Source organism: Nerophis ophidion, linkage group LG13, assembly GCF_033978795.1.
Source record: "Nerophis ophidion isolate RoL-2023_Sa linkage group LG13, RoL_Noph_v1.0, whole genome shotgun sequence".
Classification (NCBI taxonomy): domain Eukaryota; kingdom Metazoa; phylum Chordata; class Actinopteri; order Syngnathiformes; family Syngnathidae; genus Nerophis; species Nerophis ophidion.
The window spans coordinates 40,179,707-40,193,237 of NC_084623.1; positions in this window are offsets into that span (position 1 = coordinate 40,179,707).

The window sequence follows — 13,531 nt, forward strand, 5'->3', positions numbered from 1 at the left end:
CTGAGACAAACCCATCGCTAATGACATTGGCAGAATGTTTTTTAATAAATAAATAAAAAAGACGCAAGGAGTAAGCACATTTTTCTTCACACTTTTGTTGTAACGGCCATAATAATTAACATTAGCATAAAGATGGACATCCGTCAGGTCTCTCTCCCATGGTAACCCTTCTCCTTTCTTCAACCGGCAGCATTTCTGTCATGCAGTTTTTTTTCCTGGGTTTGTGTTGGGGAAGGTCGCCTAAAATCTACATTACATTATAAACTGCAGATAATTATATAAGTATATATAACATTTTATATAAATATATATCTTTTATGGAAGTGATAATAGAAACATTTCAAAACGGATTACAAGCGCTGTTAAAAAGGATAAAAATACTACTTATATCTTTTCAAATGTTAAACATCATTAAGTTTTTACAAATGTAATCAGACATAAACACAGGAAGTAACAATATCAATTAAATATTTTTATTTTTAATATATTTTCCTAACTTAAATCCTTAGGCTTTTGCCCTAAAAGTCCTTAATTCTGAGTTTTTAAACAACAACAAAAATGACAAAAAAATATTTTGTGATAATAAAAATTATCGATCTGATCACTGTTGTATCAATACCATATTTGATGTTGTTACTGTCAATATATGAATTGATCTGCCCACCATTGTTTACATTCACGAGATATAGCTTAGCGGTTAGCATGGTCTTTTCTATCCTTCTATGGTGTGCAGTGCAGCGTGTTTAGCTATTCCTCGTCATCCAGGGATAAAACTTGTGGGCAACAGTTTATTTTATCACCATAGAGCTGAGGATTAGTTACCTAGAAAAAACTTTGCACTGTGGAGGGACGTTAATTGCTGCATTGCTTTAAGGGCGCGTTCGTTTGCTTGGCGCTGTCAAATTAGAACATGTCGTCCACATCCATTATCAGGATATAACGATAGTATTAAATGCTCTATTGTCAGCCAAATTCATATAGTTAATAATATTGTCTGGTTCAAACACTAATGACATCTATTGAACTGACAAGAAGCAAGGAATCAAACAGAGACAGGATTCAATTTAGCTCAATGAGGAGAAACGTCTGGACTGTACTCCTTGTACAGTCTTCCACCACGCTCTGGCAAGACAATTATACGCATCCTCTTTTATTTGGACTTTCCCTGATTACATGGCAACAGCTGTTTCTAAAGGGAGTGGAGTCGTAAACAGCCGTCGCCCTTGGTCACAAAACAGTTCAAAGAAAAGATGCCTGGAGCTTGCGTCAGGTCCTGCTTCATATCCGCTTTGTAGATCTCGGGTCAAGACAAAATTTTCCTGTGGATTACAATAGATCAAAGAAACTGACACCTTCATGTCGTTTCCCATGGTACACAGTGGAGTTTAACAAGCCTTTTGCTTGGTAAGATCAAAGACAGCTTTTGTCTGCTCGCCGGGAACTCATGGAAACACATAGATTTGTGATAACTTCGATATAATTATTCTGACAAATATGTTCCCTATATCGCACAAGTCTTGTGTGTGTGGTTTTTTGGCATTTTCAGATTTTTTCCCATTTGATTTTGATCCTGCATTGTTTTTGTGATTACAGATTTTCTTTAACTTGCAGGATTTTCCCGTTGCATTGTTTTGTGTTGTTTTTCGGTCATTTCTGTTCTTAGAGCGTTCGGCTGTTGAACTCATTGTTGCCATGGTTACATCTTTGTCACTTAGTAATGTTTTTATGGTGTTTTTATAGCAATCCTGTAGACGACACACCTCGGTTGCTGTGTCAGTTTTTGTCCAACCATCTCTTTAATTTGTTAATTTTATCTGTTATTATAATTAGCTCCTGTGCTCCCCAAAAAAATAGTATGTGTTGTCTGTAAATATTACCAACTTTAGGTCCTTTATAATCTTACAAAAGAAATTCAACAATTTTGGTCCTAGTATTGACCCCTGGGGTACACCACAAGGTATGTTTAACGCTCTACACTTATGTTTGTTTTGAATGTCACGTATTGCTTCCTGTTAGTTAAGTACCTTCTTACACAGTTCAACCTTCTGATTCCATACCGTTCTAATTTGTTCATTCAGATGTTATGATTAATTGTGTCAAATGTTGTTTTGTCTTTAAGGTCTCGAGAAAAATTAGATTTTATATTTTACATGAAAATAAGATTAGGTATGGCTACGAACAGACTTTACTCAGATAATGAGTGTCATAGTAAAAACGGCCCATTTTTGCAAAACCCTGGTCTAAAGAATTCTGAGAACTAGACGTCTCCAAGGCTAGTTAAGCCTGGGAATGAATGATTTAGGACAGGGGTGCCAAACGTACGGCCCGAGGGCCGGATCAGGGCCGCGAACAGGTTTTATCTGGCCCGCGGGAAGAGTTAACTCGGTATAAAAATTAACTTGAAATTTTTGAATGAAAGAAACTGCTGTTCTAAATGTGTCCACTGGATGTCGCAATAGCAATTCTTTGTATCTTTGTAGATGATGCTACATATGTATAAAATGAAGCACATGATGTTAGTACATCAGTCGAGGAAAATGATCAAACTACATAAATAACATACTGTAATTTGATTTTGATATATAATTTTTTATAACGGTGTTTTAACATGTGCCTCACAAAAGGAAGGTCCTGAGTAGTCCTGTGTTCAATCCTGGGCTCGGGATCTTTCCGTGTGGATTTTACATGTTCTTCCCGTGACTGCGTGGGTTCCCTTTGGGTACTACGGCTTCCTTCCACCGCCAAAGACATGCACCTGGGGATAGGTTGATTGGCAACACTAAATTGGCCCTAGTGTGTGAATGTGAGTGTGAATGTTGTCTGTCTATCTGTGTTGGCCCTGCGATGAGTTGGCGACTTATCCCGAATGCAGCTGGGATAAGCTCCAGCAACCCCCCGTAACCCCAAAAGGGACAAGCGGTAGAAAAACAAAAATGGATATAATTTTTTTTTTATCTTGATAGATTGAAAATTAACACCAATGAGTCAACTGATGAACATTATCACATATTTTATTCAGACAAATAAAGATAGAACACTATCAACTGCAACATGTAAGTGTAAAAAACAACATTATGATTTGTACGATTTCAGAATGTGCTTAATCTATTTTTAAACAAAGAAAACAATTGGAAGTTGTCTTTATTTTTAAGTGATCCTGCCGTGATTTTACCAGTCCGGCACACTTGGGAGTACATTTTTCTCAACGTGGCCCCCGATCTAAAATGAGTTTGACACCCCTGATTTAGGACCTGGTAATTTTTTAATAAGAATGTAAAAACATTTTTTTAAAGCGTACACTTAAAAGATAGAAATAGATGGGGTCAGAGGTGACAAAGGTGTGTGATTTAATAGATGTACTGGTGTGTACGTCCTGTAGGAGGTCCCGGCAGCCTGCATCACTGCTGACACACTGCTGCTGGTTAATCCAGCTTAGTGTGTCTAAAACAGGCCTTCCAAATCTGCCACAGGGCCCCTAATGCTGGGACCGCTGTCACCCTCAATCACTCACACACACCTAATCCCCACGCCGTGACCCAACACACACAGGCACACAACCTGACTACTCGATGCTCTGAACCTATTCAGCTTGGCAGGCAGACCCGGTACCAGGCCAGACCAGCCACAGGGTCAATTTTTCACCCTTTGACAGGGGGGGGGAGAAGGAAGCATGGAGGACTGTGTGATGTAGAGGAGTTTGAGGTGGGGGGGCCACACAAGAAATGTTGAATTACTCCCACAGTCCAAAAACTAATAATTTAATTAATGTACAATTGCTCAATTCATTGTAGACGGTAAATCGGGGCCATTGAACTGGCAACCCGGGGCCAAATCCAGGGATGACACCAAACCTGACCCCGGGTGCAGTTTAAAACTTAGGAGATAAACATTTTCGCAGCAAATTCCTAAAAAAGTGCTCCTGTTGTATACAGGAACTTGGACCACTGTTAACAAATTGGCATGTAGAACATTGGGGTCTAAATTTGTGATTTACATAACTGAGGCGTTCCTCAAGGCACCAGTTTAAAGGCCTACTGAAATGAGATTTTCTTATTTAAACGGGGATAGCAAGTCCATTCTATGTGTCATACTTGATCATTTTGCGATATTGCCATATTTTTGCTGAAAGGATTTAGTAGAGAACATCCACGATAAAGTTCGCAACTGTCGGTGTTAAGAGAAATGTTCTGCCTCTACCGGAAGTTGCAGACAATGACGTCGCAAGTGTGGGGGCTCCTCACATATTCACATTGTTTATAATGGGAGCCTCCAACAAAAAGTGCTATTCGGACCGAGAAAACGACAATTTCACCATTAATTTGAGCAAAGATGAAAGATTTGTGTTTGACGATATTGATAGTGACGGACTAGAAAAAAAAAAACGCAAATGCATTGGGACGGATTCCGATGTTTTTAGACACATTTACTAGGATAATTCTGGGAAATCCCTTATCTTTCTATTGTGTTGCTAGTGTTTTAGTGAGTTTAGTAGTACCTGATAGTCGGAAGGGTGTCCCCACGGGTGTCTTGACGCCAATGTCTCAGAGGAGTCGATGGCAGCTATGGACGAGGCATGCTCAGCTTTTCTCCGGTAAGAAGCGACTTTTTAACCATAATTTTCTCACCAAAACCTGCTGGTTGACATGTGGTCGGGATCCATAATACATTTTCACCTCCGGGAATTTTAAACAAGGAATCACCGTGTGTTTGTGTGGCTAAAGGCTAAAGCTTCCCAACTCCATCTTTGTACTGTGACTTCTCCAATATTAATTGAACAGATTGCAAAAGATTCAGCAACACAGATGTCCAAAATACTGTGTAATTATGCCGTTAAAGCAGACGACATTTAGCTGTGTGTGCGCAGCGCTCATACTTCCTAAAAACGCGTGACGTCTTGCGTACAGCTCATCAGTACACGACGTTTTCAAGACGAAACTCCCGGGAAATTTAAAATTGTAATTTAGTAAACTAGAAAAGCCATATTGGCATGTGTTGCAATGTTAATATTTCATCATTGATATATAAACTATCAGACTGCGTGGTCGGTAGTAGTGGGTTTCAGTAAGCCTTTAAGTCCTCTCCTTTTTGGCAGTTAAGTTTTTTTTTCCTGTAATATGATTTATTTAACCAAGATGTTACTGTAGCTCGTTTACTTCAGATGCAGTCAGTAGTCATTTGTTTTCTAGCTATACTAGTGGTGTTCCTCAAGGTTCCATTTGAAGTCCTCTCGAGGGTTGTACGGTATACTTAAGTAAGTTAAGTTAAAGCAGTGGTTCTCGAATAGGGGTACGCGTACCCCTGGGGGTACTTGAAGGTATGCCAAGGGGTACGTGAGATTTTTTTTAAATATTCTAAAAATAGCAACAATTAAAAAATCCTTTATAAATACATTTATTGAATAATACTTCAACAAAATATGGATGTAAGTTCATAAACTGTGAAAATTAATGCAACAATGCAATATTCAGTGTTGACGGCTAGATTTTTTTGGGACATGTTCCATAAATATTGATTTTAAAGATGTCTTTTTTTTTTTTTGTGAAGAAATGTTTAGAATTAGTTCATGAATCAAGATGGATCTCTATTACAATCCCCAAAGAGGGCACTTTAAGTTGATGATTACTTCTATGTGTAGAAATCTTTATTTATAATTGAATCACTTGTTTATTTTTAACAAGTTTTTAATTATTTTTATATCTTTTTTTTTCCCAATAGTCCAAAAAAAGACCACTACAAACTGATGACATAGTGCTGTATTTTACTGTTTTATCTCTTTTTTTCAACCAAAAATGCTTTGCTCTGTTTAGGGGGTACTCGAATTTAAAAAAAAAATCACAGGGGGTACATCACTGAAAAAAGGTTGAGAACCACTGACTTAAAGTACCAATGATTGTCACACACACAGGAGGTGTGGTGAAATGTGTCCTCTGCATTTGACCCATCCCCTTGTTCACCCCCTGGGAAGTGAGGGGAGCAGTGAGCAGCAGCGGTGGCAGGTGAAATCATTTTTGGTGATTTAACCCCCAATTCCAACCCTTGATGCTGAGTGCCAAGCAGGGAGGTAAAGGGTCACAATTTTGTAGTCTTTGGAATGTCTCGGCTGGGGTTTGAACACACTCTAACCAGTCGGCCACTGAGTGGTACCGGTATTAGTATAGTTCCACGATACTAATGAAGCATATTTGGTACTATACCGCCTCTGAAAAATACTGGTCCCCCACCCACCCCTCCATCGTCATTATCACGTCGTGACATTGCTGGTTTACGAGAAGATGAGCATGTGCACAATCACGGAGTACTTACAAGCAGACACAGTGTGTAGACAGAAAAGGGAGAACAGACGCATTTTGGCTTAAAAACTAAGTAATGATACCTAGTACAGGTGCGTATCAAGTCGATACCACTCTTCTTTCGTTTTCATTACAAACCCCGTTTCCATATGAGTTGGGAAATTGTGTTAGATGTAAATATAAACGGAATACAATGATTTGCAAATCATTTTCAATCCATATTGAATTGAATGCACTACAAAGACAAGATATTTAATGCTCAAACTCATAAACTTTACTTTTTTTGTTGCAAATAATAACAGAATTTCATGGCTGCAACACGTGCCAAAGTAGTTGGGAAAGGGCATGTTCACCACTGTGTTACATCACCTTTTTTTTTAACAACACTCAATAAACGTTTGGGAACTGAGGAAACTAATTGTTAAAGCTTTAAAAGTGGAATTCTTTCCCATTCTTGTTTTATGTAGAGCTTCAGTCGTTCAACAGTCCGGGGTCTCCGCTGTCGTATTTTACGTTTCATAATGCGTCACACATTTTTGATGGGAGACAGGTCTGGAGTGCAGGCGGGCCAGGAAAGTACCCGCACTCTTTTTTTACGAAGCCACGCTGTTGTAACACGTGCTGAATGTGGCTTGGCATTGATTTTGTGAAATTAGCAGGGGTGTCCATGAAAAAGACGGCGCTTAGATGGCAGCATATGTTGTTCCAAAACCTGTATGTACCTTTCAGCATTAATGGTGCCTTCACAGATGTGTAAGTTACCCATGCCTTGGGCACTAATGCACCCCCATACCATCACAGATGCTGGCTTTTCACCTTTGCGTCGATAACAGTCTGGATGGTTCGCTTCCCCTTTGGTCCGGATGACACGTTGTCGAATATTTCCAAAAACAATTTGAAATGTGGACTCGTCAGACCACAGAACACTTTTCCACTTTGCATCAGTCCATCTTAGATGATCTCAGGCCCAGAGAAGCCGGTGGCGTTTCTGGATTTTGTTGATAAATGGCTTTCGCTTTGCATAGTAGAGCTTTAACTTGCACTTACAGATGTAGCGACGAACTGTATTTAGTGACAGTGGTTTTGTGAAGTGCTCCTGAGCCCATGTGGTGATATCCTTTAGAGATTGATGTCGGTTTTTGATACAGTGCCGTCTGAGGGATCGAAGGTCACGGTCATTCAATGTTGGTTTCCGGCCATGCCGCTTACGTGGAGTGATTTCTCCAGATTCTCTGAACCTTTTGATGATATTATGGACCGTAGATGTTGAAATCCATAAATTTTTTGCAATTGCACTTTGAGAAACGTTGTTGTTAAACTGTTTGACTATTTGCTCATGCAGTTGTGGACAAAGGGGTGTACCTCACCCCATCCTTTCTTGTGAAAGACAGAGCATTTTTTGGGAAGCTGATTTTATACCCAATCATGGCACCCACCTGTTCCCAATTAGCCTGCACACCTGTGGGATGTTCCAAATAAGTGTTTGATGAGCATTCCTCAACTTTATCAGTATGTATTGCCACCTTTCCCAACTTCTTTGTCACGTGTTGCTGGCATCAATTTCTAAAGTTAATGATTATATGCAAAAAAAAAAATGTTTATCAGTTTGAACATCAAATATGTTGTCTTTGTAGCAAATTCAACTGAATATGCGTTGAAAATGATTTGCAAATCCTTGTAGTCTGTTTATATGTACATTTAACACAATTTCCCAACTCATATGGAAACGGGGTTTGTACTATAACAATGGAGTTGTAATATACAACTATTAACCAGGCTCATTGGTGTGTTTAGTGGGAGAGGCGAAAGTTAAGTCTGAGAAAATGCGGTAGTTTATGAATTAATAAATTTTTCTGTGCAGCGCAGGGGCCAATGGTCCCCGAACCGGTGGTTTGGGACCACTGCCTTACAGGGTCGCGGGGGGGTGCTGCGGCCTATCTCAGCTGCATTCAGGCGGAAGGCGGTGTACACCCTGGACAACTCGCCACCTGTCATGCTAAGCAAATATTTGTGTTGTGTTTTCGCAGGTAATCCTTGGACATGCAGTGCGAGACACAAGAATGAGGAAACAACAGACACACACATCATTCAACAAAGATAGAAGATGCAAGAAAAAAATAGCATATGACCACCCTATGTCCACTTTTATTTTAATTTGCGTCAAGATTCCATGTACATCTACACCTTGTTGACCCTCTGACCCTGCAAGCATAAAGTGGATTGAGTAGCGCATTAAGTTAGGAGGTCTATTCATGTCCCTTGGAGCATCTTGTAGTAGCTTTAAGGAGACTAGCAGGGCTTTTTGCTGCTCTCACTCTGCCATTGATACTCTCAGACTAATTCCTCTTTGTGTCTGAGGAGAGGATCCAACATCCCTCCATCCACAGATGAATACAGTCCGCACTCCAATTATTTGTCCATATAGTCGTCCCTCGCTGTATCGCCGCTGCATCAAAATCGCAGATTAATATATTTATATATATATATATATATATATATATATATATATATATATATATATATATATATATATATATATATATATATATATATATATATATATATGTATATATATATATATATATATATATATATATATATATATACTGTATGTATGTATGAAAAAAAACACAGAGGCTATTTCATCCCTAAAAGCCTGTTTCGCAGGTTTCCCTGCTCTTCAGGGGTTTTAATGTAGTATTATTATTTATTCATTATTAATATTAACCATTATTATTATTATTATTATTATTTAATGTTATTACGTATTATATATTATTTATTTTTTATCATATTATATTATATTATTTTATTGTATTATTTATTATTCGATAAAATCCCCTGAAGTGCAGGGAAACCTGCGAAACAGGCTTGTAGGGAGGAAAAATTGCCTCTGTGTTTTTTCCGAACCGCTCTATCCCGGTATTATATACAAACTTAATACAAGTCACACTTCCGTGATTATTACCTTTTAGGGAGACAAAAAATGGCCCTGCGATGAGGTGGCAACTTGTCCAGGGTGTACCCCGCCTTCCGCCCGATTGTAGCTGAGTAGCTGAGATAGGCGACCCCAAAAGGGAATAAGCGGTAGGAAATGGATGGAAGAACTTGTTTTTAGGCATTTGATCTTCTAAGGACAAATATTACTTTTGAACATGACAAGTTTGTTATTAGACACAATACTTCACAAACCTATACGCACAGCTAATAATGAGTTTTAAATGTTCATTTCAAGATCCTTTTTGCATTTTTAAAGCTTAAATAAAAGGTTTTATTTCAAGAAGTACTCTTAAGACAATTTTGATTTGATCAATTGGCAGATTTTTTTGCTCATTACAAGCAAATATAACTTGTATTTTTTTTTAAATTTTTTTTTACTCTTTTTAGGAAAGACATTTTATTTTCCGGTATTTAAAAAAAGCATTAAAAAGCATATTTCCCATATCTAATTTAAGTGGTAAATTACACCTATGGTGCCAAACCAACATTTTCCTCCCTAGTTGGTACCTGCTTTTGTGTATTTGGGGTCCCCATAAGTCCTGACAATTTGACATAACACCTTGGGGAGATATTTATAAAATAATCCGGCCCTCATTCATACTTCCTCCAAACGAGTCGTTAGGAATTTGCTGACTTGTGAAGTTTTCTGACCTTTGACGTCTGCGGATTATTCATATGAGGCAGAAATTTGCTCGAAGATCATTGCGTAAATCGGCCATTTTCAAATGATGTACAAGCGTAGGGCAACATGCACAAAGTATGACCCGAAGAACGAAATGCTCTTATTGGTTGTGTAAATCAGCACGGATCTAAACACACATCTGAAGAACTACAAACGCCTGGCTAACTTTTTCATTCTACGGCAATGTGCCTTCAAATGGAAATAAGTATCTTTTCGTTTTTGTCAACCCCGTCAAAGATTCCTGATTCACAAACCTGCAGCAATATAAAAATTGATTTTACCAAAAGCTACATTTGATGGCGTAGTCGGTGCCTACTACTTAGGGCAATGGAGGAGACAAAGATACAATAAGTAATTAGAGCTGCAAGCAGCAATGGATGGGACCGCTTTGGCTGCTGCCCCAGAGACCCAAGCCCGGATAAGTGTTAGAAGATGGATGGATAGGATCTACTATTAGCAAACGGACAGAATTACCAACTCGGCTTAATATCTTAACATCCACACACTCTCTCGTTGCAACTCGGCCCTGATGGTCGGCACCTTAAGTTTACAATTAGTTGTAAAATGTTGGACGGTTGTTTTTACGACATGCAGGCAAATGACAACTTTAAAACATACCGGCTTAGCTACTACAGTACGATTCTATAAATATTTATTTACATACCTTAATTGTTTCCAAACGGTGCCTGTAAAACGGCAGTAAAACGGCTGATCAAACAAACCAGAAGTCATCGTGTAGCTTCGGAAGCTTGCTCACCAATCAGCTAAACAGACTCAATAACGCCCCGGTGAGTTTACTGAGGAATTTGTGATACCGAAACAATAAAAAATACTGCCGTTGTAAGTTAATAACACAGACACTCATCAAGGCGTTAACATATTAGCTAATGTAACGACGCTAGCGGAAATTCCATTGCAATAGCACATACAATAATGCATGAAAACACTTCTACAGACATCACACATGGGAGGGTTTAGTAAGAATGAATAGTTTTAGTTATACTGTCAAACTTACAAACGTTGCTTGGAGTGATGAATGAAGAATCCATACAGGTAGAAATGCTACGCAAAGGCTAGAAGATTTATTTGGTTGAAACAAAAATAAAAGCACTATCAATATATGGAAGGACACTGCAGCACCTGCAGTAAGCAAATTTGACCAAAAGATGGTGCCATAGCACAAAGCTTAAAACCCACTGTCAGTGTTTTGGCTTGGGTTTTTTTAATACATTTATTTTTGATCATTGTTGTCCTATATATGTATGTATAAATTAATAGTAATCCTACTTTGCAGTAATGTGTTTACTACAGTCAAGCCTGGAACCAATTGGCTGTGACAAACAAGGGACGACTATAATTTCATATTTATTGATTTTGTGCTTCTTAATTCATTGTTATTAAACGACTTTCTTATATTTAGTTTTGGATTGTTATAGTTGTGTTGTTATTTAATTATTTTGAATAATAACAACGTGAACACAAAAAAAAGTAACTATACTAATCAAATATGATACAAAATAAAATGTGATAGTGTAAAATAGTATAATGAATAAAATACGTATAGTTTCTGTCAAGGACACAAAGGAATTATGCTATTTGGTATGGACAAAGGGACAGCGTGGCGCAGTGGAAGAGTGGCCGTGCGCAACCCGAGGGTCCCTGGTTCAATCCCCACCTAGTACCAACCTCATCATGTCCGTTGTGTCCTGAGCAAGACTCTTCACCCTTGCTCCTGATGGTGTCCTGGTTAGCGCCTTGCATGGCAGCTCCCTCCATCAGTGTGTGAATGTGTGTGTGAATGGGTAAATGTGGAAGTAGTGTCAAAGCGCTTTGAGTACCTTGAAGGTAGAAAAGCGCTAAAGTACAACCCATTTATCATTTATTTATTTGTTTCTTTTTTTTTTTGAGAAATAAATACATAAAATAAAAATGTAGCAAAAAATGGACCAACCATGCAGCAACGTTCTGTCAACTTGCAGCATTTCTCTCCTACAGTTGTTTTTGGCGTGATTAGGGGAAATGCAGAATTTTTTCATTTTTATTTTTATTTTTGTGTGCATTATTTGTGTTTGTTTTTATTATCCTGCAGCATTTTCCCGTTGCATTTCTTTCATTACGTTGATGTGTTTTTACCTTTGGACTATTTCCGTGATTGCAAACGTAATGAAGGCACAATAATACTGTAAACAACACAAATATTTGTCTTTAAAATTATATGATTCTTTTTTTTAACAAAATAAAAAAAATAAAAGAAATATCAGCATCCGTGACCCCCTTGACTTAACGCAAGTGTCCCTACCTAGTGACCTAATACTTTTGTACATTTAGTACTCCTGTGACAACTACTGTACTGGCAGGTCAAAAAACACTCAACTGTTTTTTATGTAGCCCTGCGATGAGGTGGCGACTTGTCCAGAGTGTACCCCGCCTTCCGCCCGATTGTAGCTGAGATAGGTACGAGCGCCCCACGCGACCCCAAAGGGAATAAGGGGTAGAAAGTAGATGGATGGATGTTTTTTATGTGTATTTGATAAGGACATGTACGTGCTTTTTATGATTAAAGTACAACATTTTTCTCAATCTGTTGTTATCTGCGCATTTTTTGAGTTCATGATTGGGCCGGGTTGTGTTGTTTTGCGTACAGAAATAGAGTACATGTTGGTGGTCCACATTAATTGAGTTGGACAGTCATCCGTAACCCCAAATCCTGCCGGGTCACAGTGGAAACTCAAGAGTGACGGACTCACATAATAGGTCATGTTTGAGCTAACACACACACTAAATACGGAAGTACAATTGTCTCGAGAGTAAAAATAGATGTACAGTTCGTGGCTGTACAAAGTACACACAGAAACAACAATGGTACACAACAACACCATCTATTGACCATAGGAAGCATGGACAAGGGTGTGGCATGGACATCAGCATGCATTGTCTCACTATCTGCTTTATCCAAAAAAAAATGACCGGATCTGACACGTAGTGTTATTATTATGAAGGCCATAAACGTGTGTGACTGGTGGGAAAAAGAGAACTCTTAACAGTGGTTGTGTTTGAATGAAAATTTGTTTTTTTATGTGTTTTGGGGTCCCTGGAAATCCCTGGGCCTAATGGTAAGTCCACCCCTGACAATATGTACAGTAAAAGCGAATGATTAGTTCCAGCTGCAACAACAATGCGGATGTCGCTTCGGTCGCCTAATTTAAGTAAACAAGGATGTTTTTTGCCAGCCATTTTTAGATGAAAAAAACTCCAACAATATTAGTTCAGCAGGTAGGGTAGTGCAGTTTTATTTTCACATTTTAATCAAACCCTGATATCTCTTCCATTTATATTTATATTATAATATAAACATATATACTGTACATTTAAGTATTTTTTGTATATACCGTTAAAAAAAAACAGTGTAGATTTTTCGATAAAAAAACTAACAAACTGGCCGCTCAGTTTTTAAAATGGGGCGGTATGGCTCGGTCGGTAGAGTGGCCATGTCAGCAACCTAAGGGTTCCAGGTTCGATCCCTGCTTCCGCCATCCTAGTCACTGCTGTTGTGTCCTTG